At 39.9% G+C, this 22919-nt stretch overlaps 1 protein-coding gene and 1 long non-coding RNA gene across 3 annotated transcripts in view; one reads left to right on the forward strand and one right to left on the reverse strand.

Moving 5' to 3' along the window:
- Window positions 1-758: 758 nt before the first annotated feature.
- LOC131136736 (uncharacterized) lies at window positions 759-13010 on the reverse strand. Its single transcript, XR_009131798.1, has 5 exons — window positions 12446-13010; window positions 12271-12303; window positions 11739-11924; window positions 11548-11666; window positions 759-905 (listed from the first exon to the last, which is right to left on the reverse strand). It is a non-coding gene; the product is annotated as an uncharacterized LOC131136736 (long non-coding RNA).
- Window positions 1644-22919, forward strand: part of hdac7a (histone deacetylase 7a) — a 42903-nt gene continuing 21627 nt past the window's right edge. The window contains exons 1-2 of one of the 2 annotated variants that reach the window (XM_058083920.1): window positions 1644-1855; window positions 13924-13990. The gene's annotated coding sequence lies outside the window, so the exon portion shown is untranslated. Of the gene's footprint in view, window positions 1856-12664; window positions 12903-13923; window positions 13991-22919 lie in introns of those variants that run through there. The other variant, XM_058083919.1, reaches the window with a different exon arrangement.

Consider the following 22919-nt stretch of genomic DNA (forward strand, 5'->3'; position numbering starts at 1 on the left):
CTCCCTGTGTGTGTAATCAGAACAGGCCGCACACAATACAGGAGGGCTATTGTTGAGTCCTTGCACTGAACGCCAGGGAGTCAGCGAGCATTGAGGGGAAGCTGCCCCATCACTAGATATGATTACAGCAGGGGAGAATGTGTGTGTGGGGGGGTACTTACGTGGGAGTCATGGCTGACTAGTTGTGCGGGGAATGTGTGTGTCTGATGTGTGATAACAATTAACACAAGAAAATGAGTTAATTTCAGCTAGCTTACAATGCTGTCATTGGGATACACCTATTTTGTGATGATAACATGTAATAGTTTCAGTATCTTGCATTATTTTTATGATTTTAAAACGCCGCCAAAACCTATTTTACGGATTTGATTGATACACATACTTATGCTAGCTCTGTTAACAACAACAACAACGACAACACTTACGATGTCCGCTGTACTTGGGATGTCTGTATCTTCCAGCACAAGACGGTTGGTGTGGTGGTGTCCTGGTTGACTGGTTTTGCGGGGAATGTGTGTGTTTGCATGGGAGTGAAAACAATTAACACAAGAAAATGAGTTAATTTCAGCTAGCTTACAATGCTGTCATTGGGATACACCTATGATGATAACATGTAATAGTTTCAGTATCTTGCATTATTTTTATGATTTTAAAACACCACCGAAACTTATTTTGTCAGCGGATTTGATTGATACACATACCTATGCTAGCTCTGTTAACAACAACAACAATGACGACAACACTTACGATGTCCGCTGTACTTGGGATGTCTGTGTCTTCCAGCACAAGACGGGTGTTCCACTCTTGTGTTGAGTCTTTGTAGCGAAATCAAGAGCTAGGTATCCACTCTTCGTCTGTGAATGTCGCTGAAGCTAGCGATTAGCGAGTCTTCGTGTTAGTTAGCCCTAGGAAAGAAGTTTCGGTGGTGTTTTAAATCATGGAAATACGACAAGATACAACTATTACATGTTATGCACGATCACAGAGTATTTATCAAACCATGTTGTTAGATTGTCGAAATAGGTGTATCCCAATCACAGCATTGTAAGCTAGCTGAAATTAACTTGTTTTGGTATAATGCACATTGACCATTGGTCTAATGGTCATAAAACCTTGAGGATGTCAGTATTCCATGTATGCATGTCTTCCAAAACATTTTGTGCTCATGCTAATACGTCGAGTCAACTCAAATATCCAGCTAACGTTAGCCCATGCACTTTTGTCGTTTTTTTCAGGTTAATGGATGCTCGTTAACATGTTTAATTACCTGCAGATTGATATTTATACGCTAGTTGAAGTCAGAAATTAATGGAGAATTCTGGTTAGCGCTCTCTTTTAAACCATGCAAACTTTTAAGAAGAACCGTTCATTGGAATATGAATCGTTCATATTCAAACCATGCTTTTTATTTTATCCTCACTTTGTTCATAGTTTCTGTGCCTCCTTCTGATACAGTCTTTCCTGCTATTGTGTTTTTTGTTCTTCTATTGGTCTCTCCTACCTAAACACACTCAGTCCACCCCTCCCTCCCTCCTTTTTTGCCACTTGCCAGAAAATGCAAGAAGTCAGTGATCCAATACAACATATGTGTGTGTGTGAGAGAGAGTCCACTCTGAGGGGTTAATCTCTCCCTCTCTTTTGCCCTCCCTCCTTTTCTCCCTCCCTTTTGTTGCGGCCCCTGACTTTCCCAACATTTGGATGTGGAGAACTGATGCTGTGCATATGTGTGCATATATAAATATATATGTTTATATGTGATAGTTGTCCTTCTGTTGTGGATCTTTCCGGCACTGAACTGTACCAGAACATGGACTGATGGAAACTTCATGTTGATGAATGTTTACACCAAACTCTGGTAAGGAAAACACTTGTTTATGTTGAGTTGGTTTGGGATTGTATACAACAGGTCGGTCACTGTTAAATGTTGGATTAGATGGTTTGTGATGTTAAAGTGCACGGCGCCATTCCTGTTTTACACCGATCAAAAGTTGCTCAAGTTACCGGCTTCCTCTTGTTGTTATTAGCCCCGTGGTCTCTCCACAGTGTTCCGAGGGCGCTCCCACGCTCTTCCCGAAGAAGAGAAAAAAGGAAACGGAGTAACACAGAAAGCATTGCATGTCTGCTTTTTTTTTTTTTTTTTGGTTTTGTTTACAGACAAACTTTTTTTTATGTGCTATTAAAGCATCTGAGGTGGTGAGAAAATTGGAACCAGAACCACCCACAGTGGAAGTTGAGTCAGCTGGATTATTTAGTGGGGTGTTTACTTTGGGAATGGCAGAAATTAGACCATGCACGGGAATGCGGGGGTCCTTGAAAAGGTTTAAAAGCACACTAGGGTAAAATAATACATTTGTGTATATGGTGTCACTTACACCTAGTATTAAAAAGAGGAGAGAGGAGAAGCCACAGGGCTGTTTATAAAGGGAGGGAGCGGATTGTGTCCATCTGGGACAATCCCAGCTGAAACCTTCCCCACCCTGAGCCCAAACATCTCCCCTCCCCAGCTCTCTGTGAACCCATTGTCACTGCATTTCTTCTTCATCAGGTGCAACTCAGCATATTCGGACTGCATCGGGCAAGAATTTCATTCTTTTTCAGTTACTCACAAGTAGTACTTTTGAACTGACAGGTACTGCAGGGTACCGTTTCTAGCACATGGTCAACTAGGATGCTATTATTATTACTATATAAAGGTGACTTAAATAGCCGCTGGTTTCTCAACTGCACCAAATTTCAATGCAATACATAATGATGGTGATAGCAATTCCCGGTTGTTAGCAGGAAGAATGCATTCATTTGTTGTATTTACTTCTTTTGTCATTTCAGAGGAATCCTCTCGGTCTCGAATGCAAATGATAGAAACCATCATGATTTTTTAAGATAAGATAAAATAAGTTATGCCTGTATTCGTCAGCAGCAAGAGAACAGACTCAGTTAAGCAGTACAAAATACACAATATAAAAATACATTTAACAATTTTACCCAGGGTTATATACAAATACAGTTTGCAAGATAATCTAAAATATGAAATGAAATATATGACCAGTATATACACTATGAGATCGTGCTAGTGAATTAAATATGAGGCATTATGAAAAATACTGCACTTAGAAATTAATATATTGCACTTGGCGCTTGATCAGATATTGTACAGTGAATGGAGTCTGGAATAACTAGACTGAATATGAAAAAATAACAATAATAATAAAATAAAATAAAATAAAATAAAATAAAATAAAATAAAATAAAATAAAATAAAATAAAATAAAATAAAATAAAATAAAATAAAATAAAATAAAAAATTTCCCTAAGGTTACAGTGGCATGAAAAAGTTTGGGCACCCCTGCAATTTCAGTTAAATATATCATATAACAGATGAACACAGTGCTAGATGAGATGTGAAATTGAGTTTATAGGATTTGATTTCAACAAAAGTAAGCACCCTTGTTGTTTTATTGATTTGAATACCTTTAGGACAATATTTGTTTGTTAAGCTCACTGACACAAGTGAAGCCAATCATGAGAAAGGGTATTTAAGGTGGCCAATTGTAAGTTGTTTTCCTCTTTCTCTTAAGAGTAGCAACATGGTAGCCTCAAAACAACTGTCAAATAACCTGAGAGCAAAGATTGTTCAACATCATGGTCTAGGGGCAGGATACAAAAAAGCTAGGTTAGAGTTTTCAGCTGTCAGGTTCCACTCTGAGGAACATAGAAAACCATAGGCACAGTTCTCGTTTCGTTTTCACGCATAGAAAACCTCTGCAACAATCTGGTTATTTTTCATTATCATCATAATACTGGAGCCTATCCCAGCTGTCTTCAGGCGAGAGTCGGGGTACACCCTGGACTGGTCGCCAGCCAGCCAATCACAGGGCACATATAGACAAACAACCATTCACACTCACATTCATACCTATGGACAATTTGGAGTCGCCAATTAACCTAGCATGTTTTTGGAATGTGGGAGGAAACCGGAGTACCCGGAGAAAACCCACGCATGCACGGGGAGAACATGCATGGGATTGAACTCGGGTCTCCTAGCTCTGAGGTCTGCACGCTAACCACTCGACCACCGCTCTGCAACAATCTGGTTAATATAATTAGCTAATTGATTATTATGTCTATTGCTAACCTCAGTCAGTGTTTTGTCTCCTTGTACATATACATCTCCATATACATTTTAAAAATGTCTATTTATTGCATATGATTGCATTCTACATCTACAACACAAATAATTTCAGGCTTGTAATTTCAAACAACTTCCACTTTTCCGTCCTTTGAGCACGATAATACAGTATATGGAATGTTATTTTCTGTTCTTGTGTAATGTCGCTCGAGATCGCGCACAGATAAATTTCCCTCACGGAAAAGAATCAACAGTGTCACACGTTTGGCAGCCCGAACTTGAAAACCCCAGACGCCCTTCTCGTTTGTCGTCATCTCCCCTCGCTCACGTCCAATCCTCCCAACCCTGGGGTGTCACTGGAATTCATTAAGTGATGAATGCTTGTTTGTGTTTTTACAAGCTCAACAGCGCCGCACAGTTATAGCAGGAGCTAACCAAACGTTAGCCGTGATGAGGACAATAATTAGCCAATTGTCCTCTGACCCTGCCGGCCAACCCTGAGGTCAAAGTGACATGGGGGTTCGTCGGTTCCCAGGTGGCTTCCTATCCGGTAGCTCTGAGCTAACTTAGCAATATAGTGGAATGTTTTGTATGCAGACAGGTGACACCCCCCCCCAGAACACACGCACGGCCATCTGCATCCCGCTGTGTGATGCGATAACAATCCCAGTGGACCCGGCACGGAGTTTGCCCAGATAGGTTCGAAATCTACACTTCCTGCTTCCTGCGACAAGAGGAAGTGCTACCATTGCTGTGCTCTTATCACTGGGTACAGAGCCAACACAGAGGGAGGAAGGAGGCTGGGACTGGGGGAGGATAGGGATAGGGATCGGGATAGGGATAGACCAGCAGGCTTGGATCAATACTGTGGTCACATGATGGTTGTAAACCATTGATGGATAAGATGCCAAGTGATGATTAAAAGGCATAGGCAAGCCACTTTCAGGAGGATGTAAGACAACGGTGTTGTACAGGTTTTTCGGGGTGAACAAATGAGCTCCAGATCAGACGATGAATTGTGGGCCTCAGCTGGGATAGGCTCCAGCATAGTGAGGATAAGCGGCATAGAAAAATAATGCTTAATACACATACTTATGCAAGCTCTGTTAACAACAACAACAACGATTACAATACTTAAAATGTCCGCTTTACTTGGGATGTCTGTGTCTTCCAGCACAAGACGTGTGCTACAGTCTACAGTCAAAAAAATGCTGACAGCAAACTAGCATCTTGTTGAGTCTTTGTAGCGAAATCGAGAGCTACGTATCCACTCTTCCGTCTGTGAATTATGCTGAAGCTAGCAATTAGCGAGTCTTCGTGTTAGTTAGCCCTAGCAAATAAGTTTTGGTAGTGTTTAAATCATGGAAATACGACAAGATACAACTATTACATGTTATACACGATCACAGAGTGTTTATCAAACCATGTTGTTAGATTGTCGAAATAGGTGTATCCCAATCACAGCATTGTAAGCTAGCTGAAATTAACTTGTTTTGTTATAATGCACATTGACCATTGGTCTAATGGTCATAAAACCTTGAGGATGTCGGTATTCCACGTATGCATGTCTTCCAAAACATTTTGTGCTCATGCTAATACGTCGAGTCAACTCAAGTATCCGGCTAATGTTAGCCCGTGCACTTTTGTAGTTCATTTCAGGTTAATGGGAGCTCGGTAACATGTTTAATTACCTGCAGATTGATATTTATATGCTAGTTGAAAATAATAATCAGAAATTAATGGAGAATTCTGTTTATCAAACCATGCAACGTTGTTAGATTGTCGAAATAGGTGTATCCCAATCACAGCATTGTAAGCTAGCTGAAATTAACTTGTTTTCTCCTGTTATAATATACATTGACCATTGGTCTAATGGTCATAAAACCTTGAGGATGTCAGTATTCCATGTATGCATGTCTTCCAAAACATTTTGTGCTCATGCTAATACGTTGAGTCAACTCAAATATCCAGCTAACGTTAGCCCGTGCACTTTTGTAGTTCATTTCAGGTTAATGGGTGTTTGGTAACATGTTTAATTCCCTGCAGATTGATATATATACGCAAGTTGAAAATTAATGGAGAATTCTGGTTAGCGCTCTCTTTTAAACCATGCAAACTTTTATGCAGATGCCTCTTAAAAGAACCGTAAATTGAATCGTTCATATTCAAAGCATGCTTTTCATTTTAGAAAAAGAATGCTTACTAAGTTTTGTGTGTTTAAAGATAAACAGGAAGCGAGCATAACAAACAGAAAAGCAGAGCAGCACAAGCAACAAAAGGCCATTGCTCAAAAATGAAACATATTTAGGTTGATTAGGAAACATTAAAGATGTAAGAGTAAACTATGAGCAGGTCACGGATCAAGAGGGGTGAGGAGGTTAGAGTGGGCCCAGCAGCTCTACTTAGAACAGGATATCCTGCAAGGAAAACCCATCTGTCTCCCTCTTACTCACTCTGGATGTGCCTCTTAACGTGGCCGCAGAGGGCACGGAGGAGAAACGAGGTGTAACCTTTCACTGAGAAAACACACACTGAGAAACTGGTGCTTTCATCAATCATGCTGACAGGGACAGATAGACGCGACGGTGTCCCTTTTATGCCACCGACTGAGATTGTGGCCGTACTTCTAATGTGCTGCTCCCGCTGCTGCTTGGTGCATCAAATCTCTTCAGCAGCCAAGATAAATTTCCTTGCTGAGACAACAAAGCAAAGCAACAAAGCAAAACGTATCTTATCTTAGGCAGGCAGACAGTGTGTGCACACTCCGTAACATCCCACTCATGATGGAAAAATACTATCATCCACTTGGGTGCAGTGTGAAAAAAAGTGTATATAACGCTACACATGATAAAATATTAATGCATTTGTCTCTTACTCTAACGGGTAAGAAGTAATGCCGCAATTACTAAGTGCCAATCCGAATGAATATATAATCGGATTCACAGGGGTGGAATATTCCTTTCCCCAATCCGATTGAGGTATCTTGTACCCGCTCAATCGGAAAGTTGTCAGACTGCGTTCTTCTTCGTGGTGTTTTTCTTCTTCTGTTATTTATCGGCGGTTGGTAAGTAGCTTTCGTGTGCATTACCGCCATCTGTGGAACAGAATCTAAACCCTTCTATACGCCATTCACAAGTCCAGTTTTTATTAAAAAAGAAAATATATATCTATATAAAACATGTGCTGAGCTTAATTATAAAATATTAGCAAGATTGAACTTTATCTTTTTCCTGTTCCCGGGTGCGTTCTTTCAGCGAATGCTGAGATATGACGTAACACGCAGCTCGAGACGTTCTTCGATTTAAAAAAATGGAGGCAAGCAATCGGCACTGGACTGCTGCGGAAAGTTTGTTTTTGATTCAAACTAAATTTCAAGACTGGACAAACGAAAAACTGCCAATACGGAGTTATTCCAACAAGTGAAAGAAAAACTAGAGGAAGTCGGTATCACGTGATGTTGATGTTTACGTTTTACTGCGTATGCCCCATTGACTATTCTGGTTGATTATAGCGCCGCATATAGACACGGGATTGGAATATTCTTTTCCATGTATACCATTGCTTTCGGAAAGGTCATTCGGAAAGAGAAAAACTCCTCATGTAAACGTGGCTAATGTTACCCAAAAAAGGAATGTGGGCAATTTTGTTAAACTATGTTTATGCACTTCTGTATAGCAAAAACACTGGCATTATTACTGAAAAAAAACACATCAGATTATCTCAGCTCGTTAACACGCTAGCCAATGTTGAGTTATCTGTATGTTTCTATCGAGAAAGATTTGTTTGTGGTGTATGGCGGTAATCATTCAAACAAAAATGCTATCAAAGAAAAGCTAATGTTTTTGTATTTTGGATGCTTGACATTAACAGCAATTGACTTCTTTTTACACTTGTATCGTAGTTAAAAATGTTACTTAATTAAAAATGCCCCCTATAATGCAAAAATATTCTAATGAATAATGAATACTCATGAACTGATACATGTTAGCCTACTACTTCAGCTGCAGCTTAGCAAAAAAACAACAACGAAAATGAGGCTTCTCTAAACATCTTAAAATAAAGCACAGTCGGTCAGTCAGCTGTGTGAGAGTGATCATTTTGTTTATTTGCCAAGAAGCTCACCTAGCATGATGTTTCTGTTAAAAAATGAATGTTACGTTAGTGCTGTAGCTTACAAAGCTATGCTAATGTTGCTAACGTCTGTGTCCTCCTGTCCCACTCCTTAATGTTGTTGTATTTCTTATGCTTTTTCCACTTTTCTGACCTATAAATGTAGTTAGAATATTGTATTCTCGTGTTAAACGATGCCAAAGTTTCAGATAATGAGGTTTGCGTATTTGGAAGTGAGCTCTGGAAGAAGTTTGGGATGGCCTCAAAACGCTCAGTTTTAAAAGGCGTGGTAAAACTGCCTCTTTGTGATGTCACAGAGAGGATGGACTGCCCTCTCCCGAGCTCTGGAATACATTAAAACAGACCGTTTTCACAGGAACCACGAAATCCAAAGAAATAGAGCTGAATAGGTGCAGATTCTGGAAGAACTATAAAGCTTTGTGTGATGGTTATTGTGTGTAGCTGCTCTATTGGAGTCCACAATTCAATCCAATAGGTTACCTTTAAGCTTTAACTGAATGTCACGCCAAAATACCTCAAGCACTCCAACATTGTTACTGTTTGCAATAAGTCCAGCAAAATTCTCATGAAGGAGACTTAGTCCTTTTGAGTCATTTATAGTCAATGCTTAAGTGGATGATCGTTGTCGGGTGGGAACATTTTTTTTCCAGCTGATTGTTTACAGTGACGCAAAGAGGGCAATGAACTGGCGGTGAGAGAGACGGCTAATGAGTGTCAAGCTATATTTGGACTGCTTGGGTTTTTCCTAACCACGCATACACACACTTGTTGTTCAGATTGGTGGGTGTTAAGTTTTGTTCTGATTCTCATTTGCATTTTCTGAGTTGTGTTTTGTGTGTAAGTGTGAGTGTGTGCAGCTGATATCCCTGGGATAATCCTGTGGTTGCTATGGTTTGTGAACAGCACGCCGCAATTCCAAACATCCTGAGGGTGTTGTGGATCTTTCGTCCTTATGCACTTTGTGTTTGCTGTAGCCATGGCTTAAGCTCACTGTACTATCAGCCGTCTGTTCCATGACAGGGTGTAACTCATTAGGGTTTGTAGCATTTCCTCATTTGTGTAACGTGCATGTTCTTCTCTCAATTTCCCAAATTTACAGCAATTTTTCAACAATTTTCAACAGTCTTAGAATAATGGTATTATGTGTTTCCATGTTCTGCATTGTAACTCTGCACTTGACCAACATAATACATGCCATATACAATATTACATACAGCAAAGTAACATTGAATAGTGGGATGGGAGGACACAAATGTCAGCAACACTAGCATAGCTAGCTAACATTACTCTCAACAACAACATTATGCTAGGTTAGAAAAACAGTTCCCCTGTAGCTGACTGTAGCTTTATTTTAAGATGTGTAGCAACGCCGGCTTATTTTTATTTTTTGTAAAGCCGTGAACGTATACAACTTACATTGTCAATTGAGTACCATGTGACTGAAATATTCAAAATACTCAACAAAAGATCGTAAACATGTTTGTGGTTAAAGAAGATCTACTTGTAGATGCAAATGTAATACCTTTATGAACATAAGCTAGCTTAACACCCTTATTTTATTACCAAAATTAGACAGTATGTGCTTATTTTGAAGACTGGAGGTTTAGCATGTGGGCAAACATTCGAAAAATTTGAAATGTTTTTGACTATTGCCAAGCTATCCGAGCTGAAGTCAGCGGCTAACCGAAAACGCTTGTTTACTTTCGCAAGCCGTCAAGCCCAACTCGCACATTAGCTTCCTCCCAGCTAACCTACGCTAACCCAGCTAGCTTTCACTGGCCATTGTTGTTCACAAACTCACGCTAACAACAACTTTACTTAGGATGTCTGTGTCTTCCAGCACAAGACGGTGCTCCAGTCTTCAGGTAAAAAAAATGCTGACCGCAAACCAGCATCTTGTTGAGTCTTTGTAGCGAAATCGAGAGCTAGGTATCCACTCTTCGTCTGTGAATGATGCTGAAGCTAGCGATTAGCGAGTCTTCGTGTTAGTTAGCACTAGGAAAGACGTTTCGGTAGTGTTTTAAATTATGGAAATACGACAAGATACAACTATTACATGTTATGCACGATCACAGCGTGTTTATCAAACCCTGTTGTTAGATTGTCGAAATAGGTGTCTCCCAATCATAGCATTGTAAGCTAGCTGAAATTAACTTGTTTTCTCCTGTTATAATGCACATTGACCATTGGTCTAATGGTTATAAAACCTTGAGGATGTCGGTATTCCATGTATGGGAGCATGTCTTCCAAAACCTTTTGGAGTGTGGGCACAAATTCGAAAAATTGGAAATGTTTTTGACTATTTCCAAGCTATCCGAGTTGAAGTCAGCGGCTAACCTAAAACGCTCGTTTACTTTCGCAAAGCCGTCAAGCACAACTCGCACATTAGCTTCCTCCCAGCTAACCTACGTGAACCCAGCTAGCTTTCACTGACCATTGTTGTTCACGAACTCATGCTAACTTTGTGTTTTCAATTTTCAAATTTTTTGTTTTGTTTCTTGAATGTTCGTTATTCTTACGATTACAACATTTTAATTCACATGGTCAATTTCTGCGAGATTCTGCGTTTAACAGTAGATTCTGTTTTTATTGTCCAAGTCCCAAATCCGTCTGTGATTGCATTAAAACGCTAATCATAGGGCCCTATATGTTGGTGGGTAATGGGATTGGGGAGGGGGTGGGGGGGTCCTGTCAGATGTTGCAGGTGTGTTGCAGAACTAAGTAGAAAACTGCTGATGGTTTTTCTGACCACATTCTGATTCTTACACAAATATCTCCCTGCCATATTATTTTTCTCACTTATCTTCTCCATCAAATCATATTTTTCTCTTCTCCTCTTGTTTCCACATTTAGTTCCCTTCATATCATCCTGCTCTGTCTCTTGCCTCCCTTTTGCTCCTTCTTCAACTTTTCTTCTCATGCAGCATTCCTTGCATTCCTACTGGCTTCTTAAGGGGAAGAACCCCGCTGACAGACCAAGGCCAAACATTATTATTGTGCTCTCGACACCCTCTTTTCTTGGACATCCTACTTCTCCACATATAAACCCTTTGACCGACCTTGTCTCTTTTTCCTTAGCACTTTCTTAGTAACAAAGATCACATCTAATTTTATTCTAAGGATAAAGTCAGCTTGTACCCTGGAAGACTGTAGTAACAAGCTACGTTAAGGAGAAGAAAGAAACCGATCTTAGCCCGTTTCCTGACACACTCTTCATTTTCTGTGTTTAACAGGAATCATACAAAGGAAATCAGAATGATCAACGTTGTTTGCGGAAAATATCAACTCACTTGCAGTGTGAATGCGCGTCTATGCGTGCCTCTCTTCCTGTGGGTGGTTGCTTGCTGCGCTGCTTTTCTGTCACCATGTGGTTTTGTTATTTTCAGCTTGAAACCGGATGTGATTCAGACTGCATTGCAGATTTTGTAATTGAATGGACTAACCGTGTACACATGTGTGCATTATTTATTGAGCCACCCACCTTGGTAAAAAAAACACTTGGGTTCCCCATCGTGTTTGCGCGGAGACACCTGAAGCCCAACGAGCAATGGGAGGTTGACAAAAGGAGGTTGCTGGTTTCATTATTGCTCGGATACATCACTCGCCTGACCTGGCTTTATGCGCTTGGGTCGGAAAACAGGATGAAAAGCACGCAAATGCTTGAGTTCTGTGGAAACGAGAAAGAGTTTTCAAAGTGAGAAGTGTGGGGGCGAAACTTACAATAAATGTCATTGTCTAAACAGCAAAGAAGTGGATATGTTGTGCAGTGGTGATTCAGGGGAAAAAAGCACGTTTACAGAGCAGAAAGTGTTACGTCAAGAACACCAAACAGTGCAGTAGTATATATAAAGTACAGTGTATATTTTAAGTCAGTAAAAAATATATTTTTGTCATTAGGGACAAATGACTGAGTTAATAATAACTTGCTCTTTTATAATATGACACATAAAATGTTCCTGAAAACACTATTTGGAGAATTAGTAACTGTGTTACAGGTCAGGAAGGTGTCTTACCCTGCAGCAGATTAATTCAATTTCCATGATTTCCTATGGAAAAATGAATGAATGGAGTCAAAATATAGAAAATGAACTGAATCAAGTGAATAAGCAGTACATTTTGACTGACAGTAGGTGGAGCCACAGAGCAGACTCCATTCTTCTCTGTAATATCTGAGAAGAGAAAACTCACCTTGTGTAGTTAAGAGACGTTCTCCATGTCATCATTAAATATTACCAATAATAACTGCTGGACGCTGATTGGCGCTTCCTGCATCCAATAGGAATGTGTCACGGAAGTAAACAATGGCGCGGTCTATTTTTGGTGAGGACCGCCTTGCTAGCTATTTCTGTCAGCAAGAGCGATGATGTGGGGGAGGAGGAGGAGGAGGTGAGGGAGGGGAGGCAGGGAGGGAGTAGGCCTGGAAGTGGGTCGGACTTTCTTTCTGCAACTTCTTTGAGCAGCGACAACTCTCTTTTCTTCCCCCTCCTGTAGCACCGCCACCTCCAGTTCAGGTTCTCAGCAGTCTCTCTTCTTGTCGGATGTACGGACGTTAGCTTGGACGCTAGCCTGGCGTTAGCAGCACTTCAGTCGGATATATATACCTCAAACGTTTTGCGTCGAGATGGCCGAGCTTTGTATTTTCAAGGTACGAGAATGATGAAGTTGTGTCACTATCTTCTTCTTTTGTTACTTGTCGTAGTTTTAAACGTTTTTACCAAGGAGGCGCGCACAGGTGTTTCAAACTTCAACCAGTCGTGTCACTGAGAGAAGAGGCGTTCAAAGACTTGTTGAAGTTTAGGTTTTATTATAATCTTAATTCAGTGCTATTTTGTGCTGATATGTTTTTTTTTTATTTAAAGTCACTTACAAGTAGCATGCAAACAAAAACAAATAAGTTAAGACTTCCCTATAGTTAGTTTTGTTGTTACAAAGAGAAAATGAAGTGTCAAATATCACACAAAACCGTCCAAATTTATTGATATTTTCCGAATTAACATTTTGCACTTTAATATACAAAAATACATGTTTATTTATTTTGTGGCAAGAAATATTACTGTGTGAAACCAATGTATGCATGCTTTTAGTCAGAAAATATGAAAATGTATTTTTTTATGCAAGGTGGACAGCAAGTATTTTTAATTGTGCTAATACTTTCATTCATAGTCTGTTTTGATTAGAGGAAGAAGACATGTTTTTCATTATTTTCTATCAAAACTACTCACACCTCATTCCCACCATAGAAAACATTGACATAATGTGTTTTAAGACATTATTTTCTATCAAAACTACTCATACCTTATTCCCACCATAGAAAACATTGACATAATGTGTTTTAGGTGTCTTAAAATAACTTAATTTTATTGATTAAATTAACTTAATATTTCTTAAAAAACACAATACCTAAAAAAAAACTATATCTGACTGGTCTCGGGAGGATATTAGATTTGAAAGCAAACATTGCATCCGCCAAAACAGAACATCTGAAACCTTTATTTGCTTTTCTGTGTCTGTGTGCAAGTTTTGGAGCAACTTCTTTTGAAACAATGGTCATATATTTTATCACAGGCGACAAGAGGGGTGGGATTCACATGACACCCTCATGACATTTCGACATGTTTCCCTGTTGTAGTCTTTGCATGTGATTTGCAATTTGTTTCTCCACACAGATGGAATCGGCACGCTTAGGGACATCGTAAAGACGTAAAGAGAGACAGTATTTCATCCCAGTGGCAGGTAAGGTTCATGATTGTAAAGACAAAAAAAATTAAATAAAAATGAAGTAACTTAATGATCACTTTTGTCGGTAATGTTTCACTTAAAGCTGACTTGCAGCTGAAACATTGATGTGGGAAAAATGCCACCAATGCACACAGTAAACCCCCTCAGGATAACACCTTGTAATTTTTTTTACTATGTTTATTTTTTCTTTTTCATAACTCATACATTGCATACGGTCTCTACACGTATGTGGTGTGTTTTTTTTTTTCCAGCAGTGATCTAAGATGTTCGATTGTTTATTAAAACACAAGAGCAGGTGTTGGAAAACCGATACATGGATACCTGTTACATAATGAAATGTTATTTCAATAACTGTGTTTATTTATTTTCTTTTAAACATCAGCTCAAGACAATCTTGCTGACTCGGGTTTCCACCGCAATGTCTGAGATAAAAATGTTTGTCCCCGCCCCTCGCAAACCAGTTAGCCAGCTGTTTCTTTTTTGTGTGTTCTGCTCCGAGAAGCACACGCCTGTGTAGGATTACAATGCACGTCTGGCTCAATGGAAGTCAGCTCGGTCTGTGCCAGGCGACGATGACTGTATGCTAACCTCGCACTGTGCCCTATGTGTGTGTGTGTGTGCGTGTGGAAAAACTCGGTGAGGTCATGGCCATGGCTTTACAGCATCTGGTTACATGTGTGCAAGCCAACACGGGACAACTAACACAGGCTCTTTCTCCTCTATCTTGACTTTGTTTTCTTTCACACAGTCCATTGTTGGAATAGCTTAGTTTAGTCATGAGGTGGCAGAATCGTGGTCACATGTAATGTGAAATATGCGAAAAAACATAATTCTATAAGGGCAGGGATTTCACTATAGGGAAAATTACAGTTACCGGTAATGAATTCCTTTTTATGAGAAGAACGATTGCTTTTGAAGTTGTGTATCTTTTTTACAAGAAGGAAAACCTTCCTTCCTTATGGACATGAGGATAGTGTTGGAGCAGGCTTCACTACACATCTTAAAAAAGAACAATAACATATATCATAGAGATAATTGTGTCTTACCAACACTACAGTCAAGCATGTTTGGGGTCCATCCATCATGTGGGGGGTATGCTGGAGCCTATCCCAGCTGAATTTGGGCGATTGGACTGGTCGCCAGCCAATCGGACAACTCACATTTATACTTATGGAGATGTCCGAACGGAGATTCGAACCCGGGTCTTCATGATCTCCTGACTATGTAGCTAACATGCTAACCACTCGTCTACCGTGCGACACCTCCAGTTGTCCCCAATGTCAATTAATTATCTTGGTACTTACTTGTGTTGCCAGATATTTAGAGAATAATGGGAGTATGTTGAGTTGTTTTAGTATGTTCATTCATTCATTCATTCATTCATTTTCTACCGCTTATCCTCATGAAGGTCGCGGGGGTGCTGGAGTCTATCCCAGCTGTCTTCAGGGGCGAGAGGCGGGGTACACCCTGGACTGGTCGCGAGCCAGCTAATCACAGGGCACATATAGACAAACAACCATTCACACTCACATTCATACCTATGGACAATTTGGAGTCGCCAATTAACCTAGCATGTTTTTGGAATGTGGGAGGAAACCGGAGTACCCGGAGAAAACCCACGCATGCACGGGGAGAACATGCAAACTCCACACAGAGATAGCCGAGGGTGGAATTGAACCCGGGTCTCCTTGCTGTGAGGCCTGCACGCTAACCACTTGTCCACCGTGCAGCTCTGCGCCCCATGTAGTGTCCCGTAAATCGGAGCAAAAGCAAAACAGAACAGTAAATTCGAACAGTCGTGAGGTTCTATTGTTCTTAGTTGCCAGCCAATCACAGGGCACATATAGACAAACAACCATTCACACTCACATTCATACCTATGGACAATTTGGAGTCGCGAATTAATCTAGCATGTTTTTGGAATGTGGGAGGAAACCGGAGTACCCGGAGAAAACTCATGCAAACTCCATCCAGATTCCTGCAGTCATGTAAATTACTAATTGACTAAAAACTGCCTAGCAACCTGTTATCGCACTACTGTTGAATGGCACTCAGTAGAGCGTAGACCTCCACCAAGGCTGTGGAATGTTGTATGTTTTTTTTTTTTTCATCAGTTTAGGAGATAGCAGGCTGTATCCTGGTGTCATGGAAACAGCATAGTTTTTGCGTAACCACATAAAGAAATTAACCGACCAACAAGCACAGAGTACACTGAAGAATGTGTGACCCTGACTATCCAATCTGAAGAAAACAGGAGATTTCCTTGCCACCTATTGGTTCCATTACCACCATAAACTCACACATATATTGAGAATCATGTAAGAACAATAATGCACACACAGAGACATCAAATTAATGTGAACAATGTGTCTAAATGTGTCTTTTTCATGTGTATTTCTCCAACTTGAGGATGTGTTTCATTCCGCGAAAACCTATAACAACCAGCACAATTGTTGTGGTTGCTGTGTGGAGTTCATGTTTCCCAGAAGTCTTGGTTTTCAAGCCCTTAGGTCAGCTGACCGTGTGTTGTTTATGCATCCGTGATCATCTGATAAGTCTTCCACTTCTAAGTCTCTAAGACTTCTTTGTCTCCGTTTAGTTTTTTTTTTTTCCTCCCCATTTTCTACGTTGATTTGTGAACTAAACCCAAGCAAAGGATATTTTACAAGTTGTTAAGTCATGATCACAGAGGCGTGTTAACCCGCGCATCGTGCCTCGTGAAGGGGTAAGGTTGGTAATGGTTGTAACCGGAGACGTCTATTTTTGATCCGCTGAACAAACAGCTCAATTGTGCTGCCTTCAAGGTGTATGAAATTACTTGATATGCCAGAGGTAATGTGGTATTATACCCCCTCGTCCAATCCCCACCCTCCAGGGGCAGTACTGTTCATCAAGTGTGCAGCACAGAACCCTCACAACATTGTAAAAGTCACAACTCCTCGGCATTTATTAGTATGTCAGATTTTATATCAACCTTAATCATAAGTCAGCAACTTAATCATGTTGAAAATTGATTAAACTATATTTATCAGGATTAATTCCTGTGGTAAAATGTTCACTTTCCTTTAACCTCACAGTCGCACCCACCACATTCCAAGAAGTGACCACTATAATGAGCTTCAGGTCATATGTCTGCAAAGTAAATAATCCTTCATTTTTTAATTAAAAGAAAAAAACCTTTATTCATACATGTGTTGTGCAGGTGTGATGTCACAGGGAGCCGGACTTCCTTATGTGGGCATGCCAGGGTACGCCTGTCCTCCTCCCCGCTCTGCAGCACACATGTCACATGTCGTGTTAGCACCATGTTTATTCTGTGTATGTAAGCGGTTGTCTGTGTAGCATACTATTCATTCATTCATTCATTTTCTCACGCTTATCCTCACAAGGGTCGCGGGGGTGCTGGAGCCTATCCCAGCTGTCTTTGGGTGAGAGGCGGGGTACACCCTGGACTGGTCGCCAGCCAATCACAGGGCACATATAGACAAACAACCATTCACACTCACATGCAAGCTCCACACAGAGATGGCCGAGGGGGGAATCGAACCCTGGTCCTCCTAGCTCACCGATCTTTGGAGTTGCTTGTACCCTTTTTCAACACGACTTCTGGGGTGTCTCTGACAAAGTGAGCCCGACAATGAGTGCTCTTCCTAAATTGCTAAATATATATATTAAATATATATATTTAACATATAATATATTTATTATTATATAATTATATATTATATTATATGTTGTATTATAATATATATAATATATATACTAAAAATGTATATTTATATTAATAATATTTTTATATTATTATTATTATTTTATATAAATAATAATATTAATATTTAATATATTTATATTAAATTAAATTTATTACATTAAATAAATATATTCAACAGCTGCAGCCCTAGTTGTTATACAAAAGTAGTTAAATTTATGTCACATAGTTTTGAAATATGAGCAAACCAGACATCAACCAGCATCCCAACCTTGACTGGAATTCTGTGGAACACACCCTCGTGAGGAAAAGCGGTAGAAAATGAATGAATTAATGAAAAATACTAATTGAATAATGAATGGCATGCATCACAGTGTGAAAGCTAGCTCCTCAAATGTTTAGCGATTGTTAAGGTTTCTGTTCTGTCTACAGTCCAGTCTAAGTCTCACTTATCGGTGACACATTCTGTGTTAATGATCATGGACTCGCTCATTAGCATTAAAGCTACAGACACACAAAATGTTGTGCATTAAGGCTAGATTCTTTATCATGAATTGTAAAACTCTAAAAGTCTTTTTTGCAGCCACCATTCCACCACCCTTTCCCATTTGTTGTGTTTTTTTTTTTATCACGATGAGGGTGCTGGAGAGTGCTGTCACACATCAGACAAGACTTGGACATAAAAGGAGGCCTCTGAGACTAAAAGGTTGAAGAGCAAATAGTTCTAACAAGAGGGGGTGCTGCCATCTAGTCAGGAAGTGATAGCAAACAAATAAAGGCATATAACAAAAAATAGCAAAAATAAAGCATGCTTTGTCAAGTAAGATGCATTAACATAAACATTAAACAATAATAGAAAACTAAGAAAATGATTATACACTTCCATCCACCTCTGGCCAGTGCATGTGCAGCAGGAATGTTAACGTCGTCTTCTTTTGTTATTTGTGCAGGCAGCCAACGCGTGACTGTGCATATTCATGAGGGTCCATGTTCAGGGGGACACGCTGTTAGCGTTCATTAAGAAGGAAATGCAGATAAATTCTAAGACTCAAATGAGATGTCAGCGTTGAGAGATGGATGAAGACAAGGCCGAGAGGACACTCTTATATGATGTCAAAAAGTTGTCTTAATTGTGGACTATTCCAATCAATGACGTAATTCACACCAAAATGTCCTCTGGTGTACAGAAACATACATTAATTCATTCATTCATTGATTTTCTACCGCTTATCCTCACGAGGGTCGTGGGGGGTGCTGGAGCCTATCCCAGCTGTCTTCGTGCGAGAGGCGGGGTACACCCTGGAATGGTGGCCAGCCAGCCAATCACAGGGCACATATAAAGACAAACTCACATTCATACCTATGGACAATTTGGAGTCGGCAATTAACCTAGCATGTTTTTGGAATGTGGGAGGAAACCGCAGTACCCGGAGAAAACCCACGCCTGCACGGGGAGAACATGCAAACTCCACACAGAGATGGCCGAGGGTGGAATTGAACCCTGGTCTCCAAGCTAGAAACCTACATGTATATACAGTCTAGACAAACAAGCATAATATGAGAGCTTCTAATTCTGGAGTTCTGGATTTGGAAATACAAGTGTATTAGGTGATGAATGTGAGTGTGAATGGTTGTTTGTCTATATGTGCCCTGTGATTGGCTGGCGACCAGTCCAGGGTGTACCCCGCCTCTCGCCCAAAGACAGCTGGGATAAGTTCCAGCACCCCCGCGACCCTCGTGAGGAAAAAGCGGTAGAAAATGAATGAATGAATGAATGAATGAAGTGTATTAGGTGCAGATCCTGGAAGATCCAGAAAGATGTCTGTGTGGGTTATCATATGTAGCTGCTCTATAGGATGCCACAACTTAATACAACATAATAAGAGTTTCACCTCTGCTTGGGTCAGTAGATCAAACTGGGCATTAAACTGTACCTGCGAGTCTGCATGGTGGGCAGAATTCCCCCTGTATCACAACATGAGCTAGAGCGGTGATATACTTGTCTCTTTGTAGTATAATGTTTTTCCAGCAGATATAAAGTTTATCAATAAGTATGTCGGACGGACCTAGCGTGAAGTACCTTCCCCCTCCTGATCAAGCCTGCCCAAGTCGGCCATAAAAATCTATCCGATCTGACACAAGACCCCGGACAGATCATTCAGAGACTAAACTTATTGATGGGTATTTGAAGCACAGTGAATAAGCATCAATGTTTTGAGTTGGGCGTGATAAAGGTTGACCATCTGCATGACGTCTGTGAGAGTGTTAAAAGATAAACGGGAGGTGGTCGGGTTATCCCTTCGCAGTAAGCCGCTGCGTTGAGTGGCTTTATCTGCGTTGTGTAATGCAGAGAATGTGTTTGATGTGAAGGGATCAAGAGTACCAGATGAAGTTTAAGAGAGATTTAAAAGGTTTGTGGAAAGATTAGGCTCCCGAGTTGTGATTTTTTTTTTTTTTGGTGGTTATACCTAGCTCCCTGAAGGCCCTTGTGGTATATTTAGGAAATGAGTCTTCACATTCCTACTGGGTGCAAAGTACAATACAATGATTAGATATATAGATTTAAGGAATTGTTTATATTAATTCAACACAGCTAAATGGTTTGTTGCATTACAGACAGTAAATAGATGAGATAATCAACATGTTTGTGATCGTATGTGTGATGTGTTTGGGCAGAAGATGTGTTCAGTGTCATTCTTCAATCAGCACTGCACACCTGGTTTCTTTGACAGGGACGTTGACTGTGTGTTTGTGTTTGTGTGTAAACCGGCTTCGGGCAAATTGCTCCACAGAGACAGGTGAAAGATGACAGGGAACCATGGAATTTTTATGGAGCGTTTGTATGAGTATGTTTTAAGAAATGCAGGAAGAAAGAAGGAAATGAGGGAAAGGAAAAATAAAAACTAGGTTGTGTGGCGGCTTACCTAGTTTTGGCTGTAGGGTGGTGGTGGGGGGGGGTTGTGTGTTTGTTGGGGGTGCTCGGGTTCTGCGGGCCTTCAGTGGGCATGGCTCACCAAGGAGCTGAAGAACAGACAATCTCTGCCTCAACACAATTAATTCTTCAATTAGTATTTTTCATTCATTCATTCATTTTCTACCGCTTATCCTCACAAGGGTTGCAGGGGTTGCTGGAGCCTATCCCAGCTGTCTTCGGGCGAGAGGCGGGGTACACCCTGGACTGGTGGCCAGCCAATCACAGGGCACATATAGACAAACAACCATTCACACTCACATTCATACCTATGGACAATTTGGAGTCGCCAATTAACCTAGCATGTTTTTGGAATGTGGGAAGAAACCGGAGTACCCGGAGAAAACCCACGCATGCACAGGGAGAACATGCAAACTACACACAGAGATGGCCGAGGGTGGAATTGAACTCTGGTCCTATTAGTATTTTTGGATAATTTGATGTATCTTACATATGTATAATTTTTCCATATTTGATTCGATTCTTCAGTACATTTTGTATCTCCTGATACCGCACAACCCGTCCTTTCTCTTGCTAACTGTCCTATGTTTACGTATTGTTTTCTAACCTTCTCACCCATGTTGTAAATATCCACTTTATATGACTATCACAGTTGTAAATACAATAAATAAATATAATATTTTTGTATTTCAAGCATAGAAAACCTGTTTATGACTTTCAAAAAATGTTTTTAACATTATTAGAGCTCTGTAGACATTTAGTCTATAGTATCCCTATAGTAACCTTTTTACTCTTATTAATACCTAATATAGTAGAATGAGCAACAATAAGACAAACTAAGTCACTGTCAGCATACCTAACATTGTTGGTGTAGTATCTTGAACATAATGTGGGTTGATCACGTAGCAATCAAAAAAAGTTCATCCATCCTCAAGATGACCTTTATCACTTAATTTATTGTGAACTTAATAGTTTTGAAACTGAGTTTTATTTAATTTGAACATGCATCAGATTACAATTGAATGCATCACATAATCAGTTCACAGTTCCACATGTCCAAAAGGAGTAGGAAGAAGCAAAGCTTATTGAATCCTACCCCTCTATTGAGTACTTTTACAATCAGTAACTGTTACATTTGTTCACTTCCTGCTTTCCTAATGTAGTTAAAGTGAGTGAGTGAGGAATAAAGAGAATGTAAGAAGCCAAAAATGTACCACTTCCACACGGAGAACTTTTTTTTCACTATGTCATGACGTTAAGATAATGTATCGTTAAGAAACAGAAAGCTCAACATGACTTGTCTTTCAAGATTTTTTTTACAATATTTATAATAATAGACCATAGTCAACCACGCAACAGCTATCATTATGAATTAATCACTTTTGGAAAAACTGTGCGGTTGGATTGACTCATTATAATGGTTTAGCTTATTTCGCAATTGCTGAACAAAGTACATCACATTTACACTTAAACAATTCAACATTCCAAAAAGGACTGTTAAGAAGCAGAGCTTATTTAATTGTGGAGGATTAGACAAAAAAATGCCTGGCTGATGTAGTAAAACTTCCACAGGACTCCATTTCAATGGGGTTTATTCCACAGGTCTTATATATTTTTTTACAGGAGTATTATAAAGAAGCTTTTTTTTTTTTTTAACACAGCAAACACTCCACACAAAAAGTAAAGAATGCTAGGATAAGGAAGCGATAGCGTTAGCGTCACTGCTGTGTATTTTGGTTCTAACTCTTTCACAAGTCATTTTGTTCTTGGCAGCGAACACTCCATTGTAAAGAGCATGTGACCTCAACTGCCACTACATGCTTATTCATAGAGATGCTATGTTGCACAACAGTCATTAAGCAACTGCTGTGTTTTTGTTAATGACTACACCCTCACTTTTTTGGCTGCGCTTTCAGTAATACGTCTCTCTGAGCTTGTACTTTTTTTCTTATTGCGATTCAATGCATACTTTGCACACTTTTTTGGGGGGGTCGACAAAAAAAAACAGTGTGCAAATTGTAGAATGTGCACATGTAGCATTACAACAACAACAACAGCACTCCGCTGAAATAACCCACGTTGGGGGTCTTTCTTTACCTTTTACATGGACTATTGACATTGTTGCTAAGCTAAATATCGGAGTTATTGAAGCTCAGATGCCCATTAAACAGGCTCCTTGAAATTTTCCTAAAGATTCCCATTCCCATTTTTTTTTCTCCCATACAGGCTTAATATCCAATTGTTATACATATTTTTTTTTTTTAATCTTTTTTGGTATCTGT

Source organism: Doryrhamphus excisus, chromosome 10 (genome assembly GCF_030265055.1).
Source record: "Doryrhamphus excisus isolate RoL2022-K1 chromosome 10, RoL_Dexc_1.0, whole genome shotgun sequence".
NCBI classification, from domain to species: Eukaryota; Metazoa; Chordata; class Actinopteri; order Syngnathiformes; family Syngnathidae; genus Doryrhamphus; species Doryrhamphus excisus.